This window comes from Atractosteus spatula, unplaced genomic scaffold, assembly GCF_055471065.1.
Source record: "Atractosteus spatula isolate fAtrSpa1 unplaced genomic scaffold, fAtrSpa1.hap1 Scaffold_7, whole genome shotgun sequence".
NCBI classification, from domain to species: domain Eukaryota; kingdom Metazoa; phylum Chordata; class Actinopteri; order Semionotiformes; family Lepisosteidae; genus Atractosteus; species Atractosteus spatula.
Genome location: NW_028296901.1, coordinates 268779 through 285745, shown reverse-complemented (window position 1 = coordinate 285745; position 16967 = coordinate 268779). Strand labels below are relative to the sequence as shown.

Sequence of the window (16967 nt, the reverse complement as noted above, 5' to 3'; positions counted from 1 at the left end):
AACATACAAAACAGCAAAAAATACCCATCACAACAAAAAATCCACCCACATGTTACTCAAAAAAACACAGAAAACCACATACAAAAGCCCGACCCTCTGAAACCCAAAACAAAATACAATTTCCTTAACCCCGCCTCAAATGCAAATCAAAACCCACCCCCACATCGGAAAAAACAAAAACATTCACCAAGACCATACCGACTTTTACTATACAAAACATAATAATCACCCCAACGAAAATAGCCCCTTCCACCTCTCTTTGGCTGCCGCAAAACCCCACCTCAGAATATCCCATTTTACCCGACATGCTATATCATAGTGAACTTTATGCACGACAGCGGCTGGTGCTCCACTGACCCCATGCTCAGTGAGGTCTTTGCGTGATGCCCACAAATGATATTTTACAAAACTAATAACCAACCATAACAAAAAGTTGATCCCCCATCTACGTGTTTTTGGGAGTCCCCGCAGTAGAACTTGTCTGGACACCACAAAGTCTGACTTCACCTGCGTTAAAAAACCCCCACACTGGTCCCATACCCTCTGTGCAAACCCACAATCCCATAAAACGTGTGCGATGGACTCGGTTTCTTGGCAGCCAGTGCGTGGGCACTTGTCCTGCCTGGAGAGACCATGTCTGTGTAAAGTCTCTCGGACTGGAAGTCTGTTCCATACCACCAACCAATTGAGGTCCTTCAGCTTATTTTCCAGCCCTACCGCTTGCGTTTGCTTCCAGACCTCTCCTGGAACTCCCACAATAGCCGGCTCCTCCTTTGCAGTAGCCAGCTGGTACAGTGCCTTGTGGTCCAGCAGTGCTGTACCTTCCTTAGCATCCGGGTGCTTTCTTAGCCATTGTACCGCATGTTTATAATACCATGGCAGCTTTTCTGCCTTGGGTGTTGTGTTTGTCCACACTACCAAATGTTTTACTGCAGAGGCAAACCACAAGTGTGCAAAGGGGACGCACAGGTGGTCCGGACTCTCCTTCAGAAGTCTGCACAGCCCCGAGATGAAAAGTGAGTCCAATTTCACCGGCAGGTCCGGCACCGCCCGACCTCCTTCCTCCACCGGCCTGTGCATGTCCACCCGCTTGATGTACTCATATCCTCCGCCCCAAATGAAGCGGAAGATGGTCCTCACCAGCTCTCTACGGAACCTGGGAGGCAGCGGGAAAACACAGGCCAGATGGATGAGCAACGGCAATATATCCACCTTCACTACCAGGACTTTCCCTACCAGTGTCAAATGCCTACTCTGCCACAAACCTAACTTCTGATTCACCTTTGAGATCTTACTCCTCCAGTTAATTGTGGCAGAGTCAGCAGTATGGAAACTGACCCCCAAGATCTTCACAGGCCCTGTCTCTAACTTGAGACCTCCTACCACATCCTGCCTGTTCTTCCATCTACCGAAATACTTAACGGTGCACTTGCTGAGATTAAGCAGTGCACCCGTTCCTGCAGCCATGGCGTCCGCTATCTGCAGAACCCGAGTGAGAGACCTGTCAGTGGTAAGAAACAAAGTTACATCGTCTGCGTAAGCCATCAACTTTGCCTGTGCTCCACCGCTACCCGGGACTAGTACACCCTCCACCCAAGGGTCACTCTGGATTCGTCGCAAAAGGGGCTCCAGGTATAGCACGTAGAGGAGAGGGGACAAGGGACACCCCTGCCTCACCCCACGGCTAACCACGAACCCCATCCCCAACCTTCCATTCACACATACCCTTGAGATGACCCCGTTATACAAAATCCTGAGCCATCGGATAAAAGTTCCACCAATCCCTAGTCTCTTTAAAACCTCCCAAAGGAAGGGATGACACACTCTGTCAAAGGCTTTACTTTGATCTAAGCTTACCAGAATGAGCTCCAAGCCCCTTTCCTCCACCCATTCAATGATGTCTCTCACCAACTGGAGATTCCAGGCTAGTTTCCTTCCTTCCACACTGCAGGTCTGATCCCTGCAGACCAGACCCGGCATCACCTTCCTCAGCCGCCTACTCAGCACCCTGGCCAGGATCTTATAGTCAGTGCAGAGCAATTGGATCGGCCTCCAGTTTTCCAGGTCCTCCTTGTCCCCTTTCTTAAAAATCAAAGACAGAACTCCAGTTTTCATAGTTCCCGTTAACTCCCCTGACTCTAAGATTTCGTTAAAAACTTCGAGCAGGATAGGCTGCAGTTTATCCCAAAACACCACGTAAAAATCAATGGGCAAGCCATCAATTCCGGGAGCCGTCCCCCTCCGCATCCCTGCCATGGCTTCCCTTAGTTCCTCACCCGAAAGCTCTCCCTCCAGTTCAGGCATGCCCTCCTCTACCGTCACTATTCCCGCCAACCACTCCTCCCACAAGTCAGTGTCCACTGGTTTCCCCGAGAACAGTTCCCTGTAAAAATCCGAGGCACACCTGACCATATCTGCTGGGTCAGAGGTAACGGAACCGTCTTTTTGCTTTAGGCCCTCCACCAAAGTTCTGGCTTGCCGAGAACGCACCGAGCCGAAAAACATAGCCGAGCATTTCTCATCCTTTTCCCTCCAATTTCCCTTCGCTCTAAAGAGAAAATCGTTGGCTCGCGCCAACCACCACTCTTTCATCCGAAGCCTGATCTCCGCCGCCTTCGGTGCGTCAAAAGAGCCTCCCTGATTAAATCCCTCATAGAGGGTCTGTAACTCCTGTTGGAGCTGATCTAAATCCTCCCTCTCCTTCCGTCTCCTGTCTCGGCAATATTTGACCGATTCCTTGCATATAACTCTTTTACACATCTCCCACCAATTGACAGCGGACAGATATTTCCATCTCTGACTGCAGAGACTTTCAATCAGGTCAACTATCCTGCTTCTGTACTCAACCTCGGACAACACCTTAACATTTAGCCTCCAGTAACCTGATCTGGGGCCTGGGTCATCCGAGGTCAGACAGGCAGACAGCAACATGTGGTCAGAAAACCATACAGGAACAATATGTCCTACCGTAGACCGTCCACTTAGGGTAGTGAAGATGTAATCCAGTCTCCTGAAGATATCCTTGCCGTTGCTCCAAGTAAACTGTTTAGAGGCCGGGCCCGAGCTGTTAAGGCCGTCCTGCAATTTAAAATGACTCACCAACTCTCTCAGGGCTCGCGCCCCTGCCCTATTTGTGTCACCAATATCGACATTAAAATCCCCGCCCATCACCACCGTTCTGTTGGTAAATAGGAGTGGCTCGATCTTTCTTATAAAATCTGCCTGAAGGCGCCTTTCAGCCGGTCCATACACCGCTATCAGGCGCACTTTCAGGCCGTCCCACACCCCATCCACTACCAATAAACGCCCCGGAACAACCACACAAACCTCACCCCCCACAAAATTTGACACCCCACATAAAATCCCGATGCCTGAAGAGTGCACCCCTCCAATGCTCCACCAGGACTCTCCTTTTTGCCATTCTTTCTTAAAATCCGCTACATCCTTCTGTGACCCCAAATGAACCTCCTGAACAAAACAAAAGCCGAACTGGCGACTCGCAAGGTCTTTGAAGACGCCAGTCCGCTTCGCTGGGTTCCTCAAACCCCTCACATTTACCGTACAAATAATACGACTCATGGCGGGTCATGAGAAGTTTGTACCCTAGTCTCCTCTTCCTGGCTAACCTCTGAGTTATCTGTCTCAGCTGATGTTGAATCGCTCTCCCCCTCCCCGGAGTGCTGCAAGCTCCCCTCCCCCGAGGAAGATGACTCGCTCTCGGGATCCCCGGGTACCTGCGGGTGAGCCGGCTGTTCTATCTCTTTTAAACTCCCTACCTCCATCTCACTTCCCTCACTAGCCACTACCGGCTCACCTTGACCTGGAGGAAGTGGCTCCTCGCTCACCTCCACCTCCTCTGATTCCTCAGGGGTGACTGAAACGGCAGAAAGAGTACCCCCTTCCACCTCCAATCCCTCCCCTGACCTTTCCCCCCTTGCTTTTCCCCTCCCCACCACCTCTTCTCCTTTCTTTCCCGTCGCTCCACCCGCACCCTCCACCTTTTCGAAACCAGGCTCGAGGGATTTCCCGGATGCTACCCCCTCCCGGCTACTGTCTTCCTCCACTCCATCTGAATCGCTGCCTAAAGTCTCAATAGGCAGCCCCCGGAAACGATTTTGCAACCCCAACTTGGCGCGTCGCAAATCAGGGCCCTTCGGCCCTCTCCCTCCCTTCCTCTTTGTAGACCTACTTAAAACCGGGGACCAGCTCGGGGACTCTGGTCGGCCTTCTGGGACCATATCAGCCCAGGACCTGGACTCTGGGTGTTCGTCACCCGCTTCACCCGCCCCCTCTGCTGCTTGCCCTGGTCCACCCTTATCCCCCTCCTTAGTTTTCCCCACAGTCCCGAAAAACATAAACGGACCACCGGAGGGTCCTGGTAATTCCAGTCTCGGATCTTTCGGGGGAGCCTTCACAATGTCCGCAAAGCTCTTCTGCTTTCTGGGACACGAGCGATACACGTGACCCGCTGACCCACACAGATCACATGTCAGTACCTGTCCGCAGTTCTTCGCCTCGTGTCCCTCCGCACCGCACCTCCTGCAGAAACCTCCTGGGCAGTTCGCTGCAATGTGTCCCTGTTGCAAACACTTTTTACATGTCAGGGGCTGCCCTGGGTAGAAAAGGTAGCCCCTGTTTGACCCGATATTAAAGTAGGCAGGGGGATGCAAAACGCCCTCCTCTCCAGACGGCTGAGGTCGGAGCCTGACCAAATACCTCCTCCTCCCGGTCCAGACCCCCGCCTCGTCCACCACTTTGCTGCCGGCCCCTTGAATGTCCACAAACCTGGTTAAATACATCACAATGTCTCGCTCAGGCAACAACGTGTTAAACAGGTGGACGGTAAGCGTCCTCAGCTCCCTCGCAAAGAGAGGCTCCATCAAAAACAAAGACATCGGAAAAGAATTTTTCCCGGATTGCGCCTTCTGCCACACAGTCTCGCACAACTTGTCCGACTCCATTGTCAAATCAAAAATACCTTTCCCCGGGAAATCCTGCAAACTAGTGATATCCTTGACCTTAATCCCAAGTCCATGAAACAAAATGTCTCTTTCAAACTTGTCCCTCTTCATCCAGGTAGCCTTATCTTCCGCCGTCTTCACCACGAAGCGCACTGTGCGCCGCATCTGTCCCTCACGGGACAGAGGGTGCCCAGCCGCCAGGTCGCGGGTCCACTCACCCGCCGCCGCCGTCGTCGCCGCCGCCGCCGCCATCAGGAAGCCCCACTTCGCCCCCTGGGCTCAACCCAGGGCGACTACCCGTGGTAGCTTGGAATCCGCGGCCTCCGTCCTCCTCCGGCAGGTTGGTTCTCCTCCCTCTGGTTGGTCCTCGATCTCCCTCCTCTCCGCCGCCGTCGCCGCCGTCGTCTTCTCCGTCTTCTCCGTCGTCGTCTTCTCGTCCCCCAGCCAAGTCATCAAGCCGCGGGCCTGCCACGTACTTTCCGATCTTAGCCAGAAGGCCGAGAAGCGATGCCCGACGCCGGCCTTGGGCGGGCGCGCGGGCGTCCGGCTGGCGCGCAGCGGCGCAGGCCGACGCCTCTGGAGCCCGGTCCGCACGCGGCTGCCGGCCGCCCGGACTCCGCTCTCCCCCTCTCTTGCCTGCCTGCTTGCTCGCCTGCCTGCCCGCCAGTCCCGGGCGGGGGCCCTGCTCTTTGATCTCCTGTCAACGGCCCGACAACGACCGCAGCCGCGGGGGGCGCCAGCCGGCCGGCCTCCTTAGCTTAGGCCCCTCCCACCAGCAGCAGCCGTGCCGAGTGAGCTGCAAGCGAAAGCGGACCGTCGGCACCTGCGGGCAGAGGCAAGGGGCAGCGCTCTCTCGGGAGGGACGGGGACACACACACACCTGCCTGCCTGCCGAAAAAAAGAAAGAAAAGGTGTATATACTAAGTTTTTTGGAGGGAAAACGGCCGGCTGTCGAAAGGGGCCCGCCTGCAAGGACGGGGACACACACACACACACACACACACACACACACACACACACACACACACACACACACACAAGCCACGCCTGCCTCCCTGGAAAAAGGAGGAAAAAACTAAGTTTTTTGGAGGGAAAACGCACGGGAGCCGAAAAGGGGGCCGGCCTGCTTGCCGAGAGAGTCGAGGCGCGGGAAAGTGCACGGAGGGAGCACGGGAACGGGGAGGGGGAGAGAGAGAGACACAGAGACACACAGATGGACGAGAGACGAGACCGGAGAGGAAGGAGCTCCGGTCCACCTCGCTTGCTTGCTAGCTACGTCTGTCTTTTCACCGCTGAGAGAAGGTAGTGCACCGTTCCCGGAGGCGCTGCAATACCGGGCCGATGCGTGGAGAGGACGGAGCAAGCTCCTGATCCAGCTCCCTGTTCCAAAAATCCGTTTAATATGTGGTCCCCCGATGGGGGACGTATCAGATATTAAACTGATAAGAACAGATTTTTTTTTTTTTTTTTTTTTTTTTTTTTATTGAAAAACAATTCATGAAATTTCATAATTCCACATTACATTAATTTCAACCATAATTATAAACACAAAGTACCGTTTTCTAATAAAGTCTCAAATACATTCTTGCCACATTCCCAGAAATTCCAACCAAAGTTACAAGTACCACGTACTGAATCCTAATAAAACATAAAACACTACATACTCGACCCAGGATAACATACCCATACAACAAGTCATGGTAACATAACATACAGAAAACTTGCCATAAACCAAACATTGTCTGTTTCAAACAAAACAGTACTATTCAAACTTAAAACCCAAAATCCCAACCCATACCTCTTATACGTTTTAACCTGCCAAACCCTTCAGCCCCACAACCCATACAATCTCATTTCCCTAATCCCACCCTTTATGCAAATCATCCCTTCCCCACTCTCATTCCTTCACGCTATCCTTCTCCACTCGCTTCTCTTTCTTCCAATCTTCCCACCACACCTTTCCCGTTCTCTACAATTTTCCTCCTCCGCGTCTTTGTTACCACACCATTCCCACTCAGCTTCTCCGTTGCGTTTATCTGTACCGTCTCAGCATACTGACCACTCTCACTCACATTATGTTCCTTTTGCTCCCCATTCTCCCTTACTTCCGTACACACTTCCTTAGCCCAACGCTCTCTAACACCACTCGTACTACGAATGCTTCCCACACCTTTTACCTCTCTCTCACTCATTACAACTCCACCTTCCACACTACTCCCACTATCCTGCCCTACTTCACTCCCTTCCTCACTCAACGAGTCATTATACTCTGTCTTCTGGTCAAAAAACACGGGCCTCTCCTTTCTCTCCCCACAAGCTCTATAACTATGCCCATATTCCCCACAGAAAAAACATCGCACACAATCCTTTTCCATGTGAGTCTGCAATCCACATTGAGCACAAACCTTACATTCACACTCTCTCGCATAATGTCCAATACCCCAACACCTTCTACATGTTATGGGTTGACCTGGATAAACCAGGGACCCCATTTCAGACCCTATTCTGAAATACCCGGGCGGATGCGACAACCCATCCACGGAACACCTATCCCCGAACAGGCTTATCCAATAAATCCGCTTTCCAGTCCAAACCCCTTCCCAATCCAGTTCTTTCTTCCCCGGTCCATGTAAAACCCCATACTTCTGCAAAAAACCAGCAATGTCTTCCTCCGACACAAAGGGGTCCGGCACAAAAACTGTCAAACGCTGCACATTGTTCGCAAACCAAGGTTCAAATCTGAAGAGGCTCAAAGGAGCCTCTCCTTTCCGTGCTTGCATCTTCTCCCATAAATCACGTACCAAAGTCTCGGAAACCAATGTCACATCAAAAATACCCTTATCACAAAAATCCTGCAAACAAAAAACCTCCGACATCTTTAAACCCAAACATTGCTTCAAAATCAAGTTCTTAAACTCATCTCTTTTCCAAGTTCCCAGTTCTCCTCGTCGTTGGAGTAAGAAACGGATAGAGTTCTTCCTCCGCTCCTTCCTCAGTCCAAAACGCCCAGCCATTGCTCCAGCAAACTCCAGCCAACGCTCTCAACACTCCGTCCAGGTAAACCGCCGTCGTCGTCCTCCGCACACCGATCCTCCACGTCAGCACTGCATCAGATCCTCAGCTCCACGCTCCACGATCCTGCTTCAATCCATCCAGTCCATCCGGCCTCTCCTCGCCTTCCCGACCCCCTGGACTAAGACCTCGGAATTGCGGGCTTGCCGGCTTAAACCTTGATCTTAGCCAAAAGGCCGAGAAGCGATGCCCGACGCCGGCCTTGGGCGGGCGCGCGGGCGTCCGGCTGGCGCGCAGCGGCGCAGGCCGACGCCTCTGGAGCCCGGTCCGCACGCGGCTGCCGGCCGCCCGGACTCCGCTCTCCCCCTCTCTTGCCTGCCTGCTTGCTCGCCTGCCTGCCCGCCAGTCCCGGGCGGGGGCCCTGCTCTTTGATCTCCTGTCAACGGCCCGACAACGACCGCAGCCGCGGGGGGCGCCAGCCGGCCGGCCTCCTTAGCTTAGGCCCCTCCCACCAGCAGCAGCCGTGCCGAGTGAGCTGCAAGCGAAAGCGGACCGTCGGCACCTGCGGGCAGAGGCAAGGGGCAGCGCTCTCTCGGGAGGGACGGGGACACACACACACCTGCCTGCCTGCCGAAAAAAAGAAAGAAAAGGTGTATATACTAAGTTTTTTGGAGGGAAAACGGCCGGCTGTCGAAAGGGGCCCGCCTGCAAGGACGGGGACACACACACACACACACACACACACACACACACACACACACACACACACACACACACACACACACACAAGCCACGCCTGCCTCCCTGGAAAAAGGAGGAAAAAACTAAGTTTTTTGGAGGGAAAACGCACGGGAGCCGAAAAGGGGGCCGGCCTGCTTGCCGAGAGAGTCGAGGCGCGGGAAAGTGCACGGAGGGAGCACGGGAACGGGGAGGGGGAGAGAGAGAGACACAGAGACACACAGATGGACGAGAGACGAGACCGGAGAGGAAGGAGCTCCGGTCCACCTCGCTTGCTTGCTAGCTACGTCTGTCTTTTCACCGCTGAGAGAAGGTAGTGCACCGTTCCCGGAGGCGCTGCAATACCGGGCCGATGCGTGGAGAGGACGGAGCAAGCTCCTGATCCAGCTCCCTGTTCCAAAAATCCGTTTAATATGTGGTCCCCCGATGGGGGACGTATCAGATATTAAACTGATAAGAACAGATTTTTTTTTTTTTTTTATTACAAAGTACAAAAATCCATAAATCCAAACTCGGTATAACAAAAGCCCCAAATATCAAACCTAATTCACAAATACACCAAACTTAAATCAACCAGTCATTAGCATAACCCCACCCTATATGCAAATCAATCACTCCCCTAATTCTAAACTATTCCCATACTCAAAACACATAAACCCCCAAAACCCATCGTTCACATCTTCAAACTTTTACATAATGCATCATACAACGTCTTGCTAATCTGTGTACGTTCCTCCCTCGTTTCCCCATCTATTCGAAACCCACCCGGAGTATCCCCTTCCTTCACAAGTTCTATACTACACCCTGGGAACTTCCGTTCCACTTCTTGCACTGTGGCCAAGCATGTCTTCGGTTTCACCTTTATCCGTTTCTGCCACTCCTGGCTTACTTCAACCGTCGTCCACTCCTCACAAATCTTGTTCTCCTTCCACGGTTGATGCCCCTCTGTGCACCCACTTTTACTTACACGCCCGCCCTTGCTCCCTCCTTTCCCAGTGCCCTCCACTATAACAGGCCTCTTCTTCCCACTTTTCCTCCCCCCCGCAGCCCCTGCAGGCCCTAAGGGTGGAAAATTCTCCTCAGTTAACTCAACTTCTGGCACCTTCACTGCAGATACAAAATCCCACGGTATACCCGGCAACGGTACTTCGATGTGCCCTGCCTTCTCCCATTCTATTCTACACTGTTTCGCATATGCTGCATGCTCCCTCTCAACATCACTATCTGTAAGGTCCCAGGCATGCGTTCTATCATCTTGGGCGTTACTACTTCCTCCTGTCACACATACATTTGTAACTGCCCCTCCCACCTCCTCAACTCTAGTCTCTACCACACGCCTCTCTGCTCGTTTATTGCCCGTACCAACCTCCCTCACCTCACTGCCACTAGATACCGCCCCGTCCTCGTTTATACCCATTTGTTTTCCCACCTTCTCTCTCGGACACCCCGCACTTTCTCCAACAGTCATACTTTCCACAACTTCCACCTTTGACATCTCTGCTTGTACTTCATCCGTCAACACCTCCACATGTTCACCAGTAACCCTCTCCATACTCCCACCCATCCCCTCCTTACCTACCTCCCTAACTACACTAACCTCCTGACTCCTAACACTCTCATCCCCCACGCCTTCCTTATCTTTCTTCATCCCCTCCTTTTCCTTCCCCCTCATGCCCCCCGCACACTCTCCTATAGCCATCCTAACTACATCCTCCACTTCCTGCCTCGTAACTTGTGTAACCTCCCTCACCTCCACCACTAACTCACAATTACCCCTCACCACACTCTCATCTACACCCTCCTTATCTGATGTCTTTATCACACTACCCCCTACTGGTCCATCTGCACCTAACCCTTCACGCAACTGGACCTCTTCCTCCTTACCCTCTACACCTACTCCTGCAGTTCCCATTTCATTTTTCCCCACCCTATCCACATCCTCCTCTTGCGCACTGTTTAACACCGCGTTCCCATCAGTGACCCTCTCCTTTCCTTCTAACTTATCTTGTTCAGCCCTGACCTTCGTTCTTCCCACACAGTTCCTATATATGTGACCTGACTCCCCACAAGAAAAACATCGGACCTCTTTCCTACAATCCCTCAATACATGTCCCTGTTCCTTACACCGACTACAAAACACTGTTGTACATTTTGCAGCATAATGACCCAGAACCCCGCATTTCCTACATGCGAGGGGCTGCCCTGGGTAAACCAGGTATCCCCTCTCTGTCCCGATCTCAAAAAACGCGGGGGGGTGCAACACCCCTCCCTCTTCCGTACCCCCAAACCGTAACCTCATCCAGTAGATACGTTTGCCCGTCCAAACCCCCTCAGAGTCCAAATCCCTCTCCCCCTTCCCCTGCAACAACACAAATTCATTTAAAAACCCATCAATGTCCTCTTCTGAAACAAAGGGATCAAAAACAAAAACAGTCATTTTCCGTAAACTTCCGGCAAACATAGGATTCACACGGAAAAGGCTCAACGGGGCCTTTCCCTTTCTCTCCAAAATCTTCCTCCATAACTCAAAACAGAGCTCGCTCGAAACCAAAGTTAATTCAAAAACCCCGCGGTCACAATAGTCCTGCAAACATAGAATGTCCGACAGTTTCACCTCCAAAACTTCTTTCAATACAAAAGTCTTGAACTTATCTCTAGTCCAAGTCCCGGATTCTTCTCGGTCTCGCAAAGTGAAACGGATGGAGTCCTTCCGTCGCTCCTTCCTCGACCAAGGATGTCCCGCCTCCATCTCCAGCCGCAGATCCAAAGCACACTTCCAGGTCGCCAGAACACTCCACCACCGTCTCCCGTTCTCGTCCACTGGCCAGCAATTCCACTCGTCACCACCGACGTCTCGATCCTCCAAGCTCCCACCCAACGCTCAGCTCCTCCGGTCAATCCTTCTCCCGCTGCATCACTCCTTCCAGCCTTCCTTGTCCTCCCGCCGCCTTCCCGACCCTCTGACTAAGACCTCGGAATTGCGGGCTTGCCGGCTTAAACCTTGATCTTAGCCAAAAGGCCGAGAAGCGATGCCCGACGCCGGCCTTGGGCGGGCGCGCGGGCGTCCGGCTGGCGCGCAGCGGCGCAGGCCGACGCCTCTGGAGCCCGGTCCGCACGCGGCTGCCGGCCGCCCGGACTCCGCTCTCCCCCTCTCTTGCCTGCCTGCTTGCTCGCCTGCCTGCCCGCCAGTCCCGGGCGGGGGCCCTGCTCTTTGATCTCCTGTCAACGGCCCGACAACGACCGCAGCCGCGGGGGGCGCCAGCCGGCCGGCCTCCTTAGCTTAGGCCCCTCCCACCAGCAGCAGCCGTGCCGAGTGAGCTGCAAGCGAAAGCGGACCGTCGGCACCTGCGGGCAGAGGCAAGGGGCAGCGCTCTCTCGGGAGGGACGGGGACACACACACACCTGCCTGCCTGCCGAAAAAAAGAAAGAAAAGGTGTATATACTAAGTTTTTTGGAGGGAAAACGGCCGGCTGTCGAAAGGGGCCCGCCTGCAAGGACGGGGACACACACACACACACACACACACACACACACACACACACACACACACACACACACACACACACACAAGCCACGCCTGCCTCCCTGGAAAAAGGAGGAAAAAACTAAGTTTTTTGGAGGGAAAACGCACGGGAGCCGAAAAGGGGGCCGGCCTGCTTGCCGAGAGAGTCGAGGCGCGGGAAAGTGCACGGAGGGAGCACGGGAACGGGGAGGGGGAGAGAGAGAGACACAGAGACACACAGATGGACGAGAGACGAGACCGGAGAGGAAGGAGCTCCGGTCCACCTCGCTTGCTTGCTAGCTACGTCTGTCTTTTCACCGCTGAGAGAAGGTAGTGCACCGTTCCCGGAGGCGCTGCAATACCGGGCCGATGCGTGGAGAGGACGGAGCAAGCTCCTGATCCAGCTCCCTGTTCCAAAAATCCGTTTAATATGTGGTCCCCCGATGGGGGACGTATCAGATATTAAACTGATAAGAACAGATTTTTTTTTTTTTTTTTTTTTTATTAAAACAGTTCATGACATGTCATACACAATCAACAACAGAAACTCATTGATCATAGTAACAAAAATTGGGGCATGTCAACCTAGGCTTGTGAACTAATCAAAAAAAACAAACCATCACTTTTACACAAAAAGTCTTCTGTAAGGTAACATAAAACATTTCACAACAAACAGCAAGACTAGATACATTTGTACTTAGTTTGGGTATTTCACAAAACTCCCACCCCTGTCTTCCTTTATTCTCATGTACACTCCATTTACATAACCCCGCCTCTTATGCAAAACTGCCGTCCCTCCACTAAAAGGTTCAATCTTACAGAAATCACTTTCATGAAGGCCAATAAAAATCATACCCACTCATTCTCGCATGATTTATCTTATATTCTTAAAAGATAAGCTAAAGGCTATAAATTTCACACTCACACATGGCATATTATAAAAAGAATCACAGCCCATTCGCACCACACTCACTTCTTCTTTCCCTTACTTTAATTCCCTAAAACAAACAAATCTTTCCATCTTTCTTTGGCCGCATAGAAGCCCCACTTTCTTATATCCCACTTCACTCGGTTCCCTATATCGTTTCTCACTCTCCATACCACAGCATTCACTGGTCCATGCACTCCGTGTTTCACCAAGTTGTTCCTATCTTGCCACACATAAAACTTCACTACGCTAATCAACAGCCACACCAAAAATCTCTCGTTCCATTTCCTCACCCCAATCAAGCCTTTCATCACCATCTCATAACTTAATTTTTCTACTGAAAAAAAAGTTGGTGCCCACCCTGTGCACTCCCTCCACACCCTTTGTGTAAAGTCACATTCCCAGAACACATGTTTAACAGTTTCCTCTCTAGTACACTGCAGACGAGGACATTCTCTCTGTCTAGAGAGGCCGTGCTTATTCAAGACCTCTCTTACTGGCAGTCTACCCCATACACACAACCAATTCAGGTCGCACATCCTGTTGTCCAGGGATTTGGGCTGGATGCGTGTCCAAGTTCCACGGGCCACTCCCACCACTGCTGGACTGTTGTCTTCTTTCAGTTTCTCATACATTGCCCGGTGGCTGAGTGAAATTGAGCCTGCCTTCACTGTCTGGTGCTCTCTCAGCCAGTGTACTGCGTGCCGGTAGTGCCAGGGCAGTCGCTCTGCCTTCGGCGTGGTGTTTGTCCACTGCACCAGGTGTTTCATTGCAGAAGCGAACCACAGATGGACAAAGAACTTACATGGATGCGCCGGGTTGCCCTGCAGAACTTCGCACAGACTCGAGACAAAGGCGCAGTCGATCTTCAAAGGTAAGTCTGGGACCCCTCTTCCCCCTTCCTCCACTGACCTGTACATATCCGTGCGTCTGATGTATTCGTATTTTTGCCCCCACATGAAGGCAAAAACCGCACGCACTAGATCCCTCCGCAGTCTGGCCGGCATAGGGTAAACCACCGCCAGGTGGAAAAGCAGTGGCATTACCTCGGCCTTCAGAATCAACACTTTCCCTAGGAAGGACAAAGATCTTTGTTGCCACAATCCCAGTTTTGTGTTTACCTTTTTTATTTTCTCTTCCCAGTTTAGCCGGGCAGCGCCCTCGGCATGGAACAGGACGCCGAGGATCTTGGCTGGGGACTGCACCACTGAGAGCCCTCCGATGTCATCCTTCTTGTCCCTCCAGGTACCCCAGTACTTGATCGTACTCTTGCTTTTGTTCAATCTTGCCCCCGTGCCGGCCTCAAATTCCTGGGCTATACTGAGTACCTGGTACAGGCTCTCTTCTGAGCTCAAGAACAAGGTGATGTCGTCTGCATACGCGATGGCCTTCACCTGTCTCCCCTTGCTTCCTGGCACCGTGACGCCCCTCACTCCTTGATCTTCCCGGATCCGGTCCAAAAAGGGCTCTAAATACAGGATATACAACAGAGGGGACAGAGGGCACCCTTGTCGCACACCACAAGTGACGGGGATTCCTCCGCTTACCGCACCATTGATCCGCACTCTTGTTTCCACTGACCTGTACAGCGTTCTTATCCACTCGATGAACTTCGTACTCACTCCCATCTTTGCCAGTATCTCCCATAAGGCTGCGTGATGGACTCTATCAAACGCCTTGTTTTGGTCGAGACTAACTAGCATCAACGGGAGCTTTCTGTCGTCCACCCACTCCACCACGTCTCTCACGAACTGCAGGTTCCAGGAGATCTTCCTTCCTGCCACTGCACAGGTCTGGTCTTCGCTTACCAAGAGCGGCATGATGTCTCTTAGCCTCCTCACCAGGACCCTTGCGAGGATCTTATAGTCCGTACATAATAATTGGATGGGCCTCCAATTGTCCAGCACAGACTTTTCACCTTTCTTTTTATATATCAAGGCCAAGACCCCGGTCTTCATTGAAGGCCCCATCTCCCCGATCTCTAAAATTTCGGTAAAGACCTCTAGTAAAAGGGGTTCCAGCTGTTCCCAAAAAACGTCATAAAAATCAGTGGGCAGTCCGTCCACACCGGGGGCAGTACCTTTGCGCAGACCTCTCATGGCCTCTCTTATTTCCCCCGCTGTTATAGGGGAGGTCAGACTCACGTCTTCCTGGATCTTATTTTGCACACCTGCCATCAGCCTGCTCCGCACTTCCCCGTCCACCTGCTTTTCTGCAAAGAGAGCTCCATAATAATTAGCGGCGCATTCCAACATTCCGGCAGTATCTTCTGCCACTTCCCCGTTTTCACTCACCAACTTCTCCATGCTGGTCTCTTCTTGCTGTGTTCTGACTGAGTTGAAAAACTGGGATGAGCACTGTTCTTCTCCATCTATCTGGGTGCCCCTTAGCCGGAACAGATATTCTTTGGCTTTCCGCTGCCATTTAGCCCGAAGCAGAGCTTTCACCCTGGTCACGGCCTCCACATTGAGGCCGCACCCCTGATTCGCTTCCGCATAGAGCCTTTCTAGCTCCCTTTGGAGGCTGGTCAGTTCTTCCCTCTCGCTCTGTCGTCGTGCTGCACAGTACTTTTGGGTGGTCTTAGCAATTATTCGCTTGCAGGTCTCCCACCACTCCGTCGCTGTCGCGAAGCCACCCCGCTCCCCTGCGAGGTGTCCAAGCAGGCGGATGGTACTGGCCTGATACTCTTTATCTTCCAATACAGTCCGGTTTAACCTCCAGTACCTCGTCTGAAAACCCACTCTCCCGGCTTTGAAAGTCACAGACAAACAAGCGTGGTCTGAAAACCACAGGGGTGTTATCACTTTTTCCCTTACCTCCAGGCTTAGATTGTGAAAGACGTAATCCAGACGCCTCCGTATCCCGCGGTTATTGTCCCAGGTGTGATGGTTTAAATCTTTAAAGGCATCTTTGAGTTTAAAACCGTTTATGATCTTCTCTAGTGCTCTTGTCCCTCCACCTTGTGTGTCCGCCAAGTCAGTGTTAAAATCACCAGCTAACACCACGCCTCTATTCGTAAAAAGTGTCGGTTCCAGGTCTTTCAGAAACTCACTTTGCATCCTCCTGTCTGCAGGGGCATACACTCCAATAACTCTCAAAGACAAATCCCTCCACCGCCCATCTACTACCAGTAGTCTTCCCGGGACTATTGCTCTGATGTCCTGAGGCGTAAAATCTCTCGTGCCGCTGAGAATACCAATTCCGGTGGAGTGGACTCCTCCTGCGCTCCACCAGGACCTTCCGCTACTCCACTCTTTCCGGAATTGCTCCATGTCTTTATGTCCCGCTAAATGTACCTCCTGCAATACACAAATATCATAACGCCGTGCCTTTATTTCTTCAAATACAGCTATTCTTTTTTTCTTGTTTTTCAGACCTCTTACGTTGATGGTGGCGACAGTGAGGGTCATGACGGATCGTTAGAGCCCTCACTGTCCATTCCTTCTTCCGAGGAACTGATTGACCCCAGGAGGCTGCCCAGCGCCGCCGGCACCAAGTACCCCCTCTCATCCACCTCTCCTACCTCCACCTCCATTCCCTCGACCCGGCCTGGCGTGTCAGGTAGGCACAAGGCGCACGGGCTGTCGTCCTCTCTCAACCCCGCCATCACGGAGAACTGGTTGTAGGACCCAGATGCCCGCACTGGCTGCCCAGGTGGCAAGGACCCCTCCATGTCCTCCGAATCTTCTTGTTCTTCCCGGCAAGGTTCCGGGTCCTCCTGACTGCCTTCCTCTCTTCCTTGATTGTCCTCCCTTTCTTCTATCACCTCAGCTCCTGTTCTTATTTTTGGCTTCTTGCCCTCAGATGAGGCTTGTTCCTCATTGTC

The 16967-nt window shown here is 52.4% G+C and overlaps 3 non-coding genes across 3 annotated transcripts; all 3 read right to left on the bottom strand.

Moving 5' to 3' along the window:
- Positions 1 to 6261: 6261 nt before the first annotated feature.
- On the bottom strand, positions 6262 to 6456 carry LOC148805536 (U2 spliceosomal RNA). The gene has a single exon (XR_016090210.1). It is a non-coding gene; the product is annotated as a U2 spliceosomal RNA (small nuclear RNA).
- A 2566-nt stretch (positions 6457 to 9022) lies between these two features.
- Positions 9023 to 9213, bottom strand: LOC148805535 (U2 spliceosomal RNA). The gene has a single exon (XR_016090189.1). It is a non-coding gene; the product is annotated as a U2 spliceosomal RNA (small nuclear RNA).
- Positions 9214 to 12541: 3328 nt separating this feature from the next.
- LOC148805534 (U2 spliceosomal RNA) lies at positions 12542 to 12728 on the bottom strand. Its single transcript, XR_016090274.1, has one exon. It is a non-coding gene; the product is annotated as a U2 spliceosomal RNA (small nuclear RNA).
- Between the last annotated feature and the right edge of the window lie 4239 nt (positions 12729 to 16967).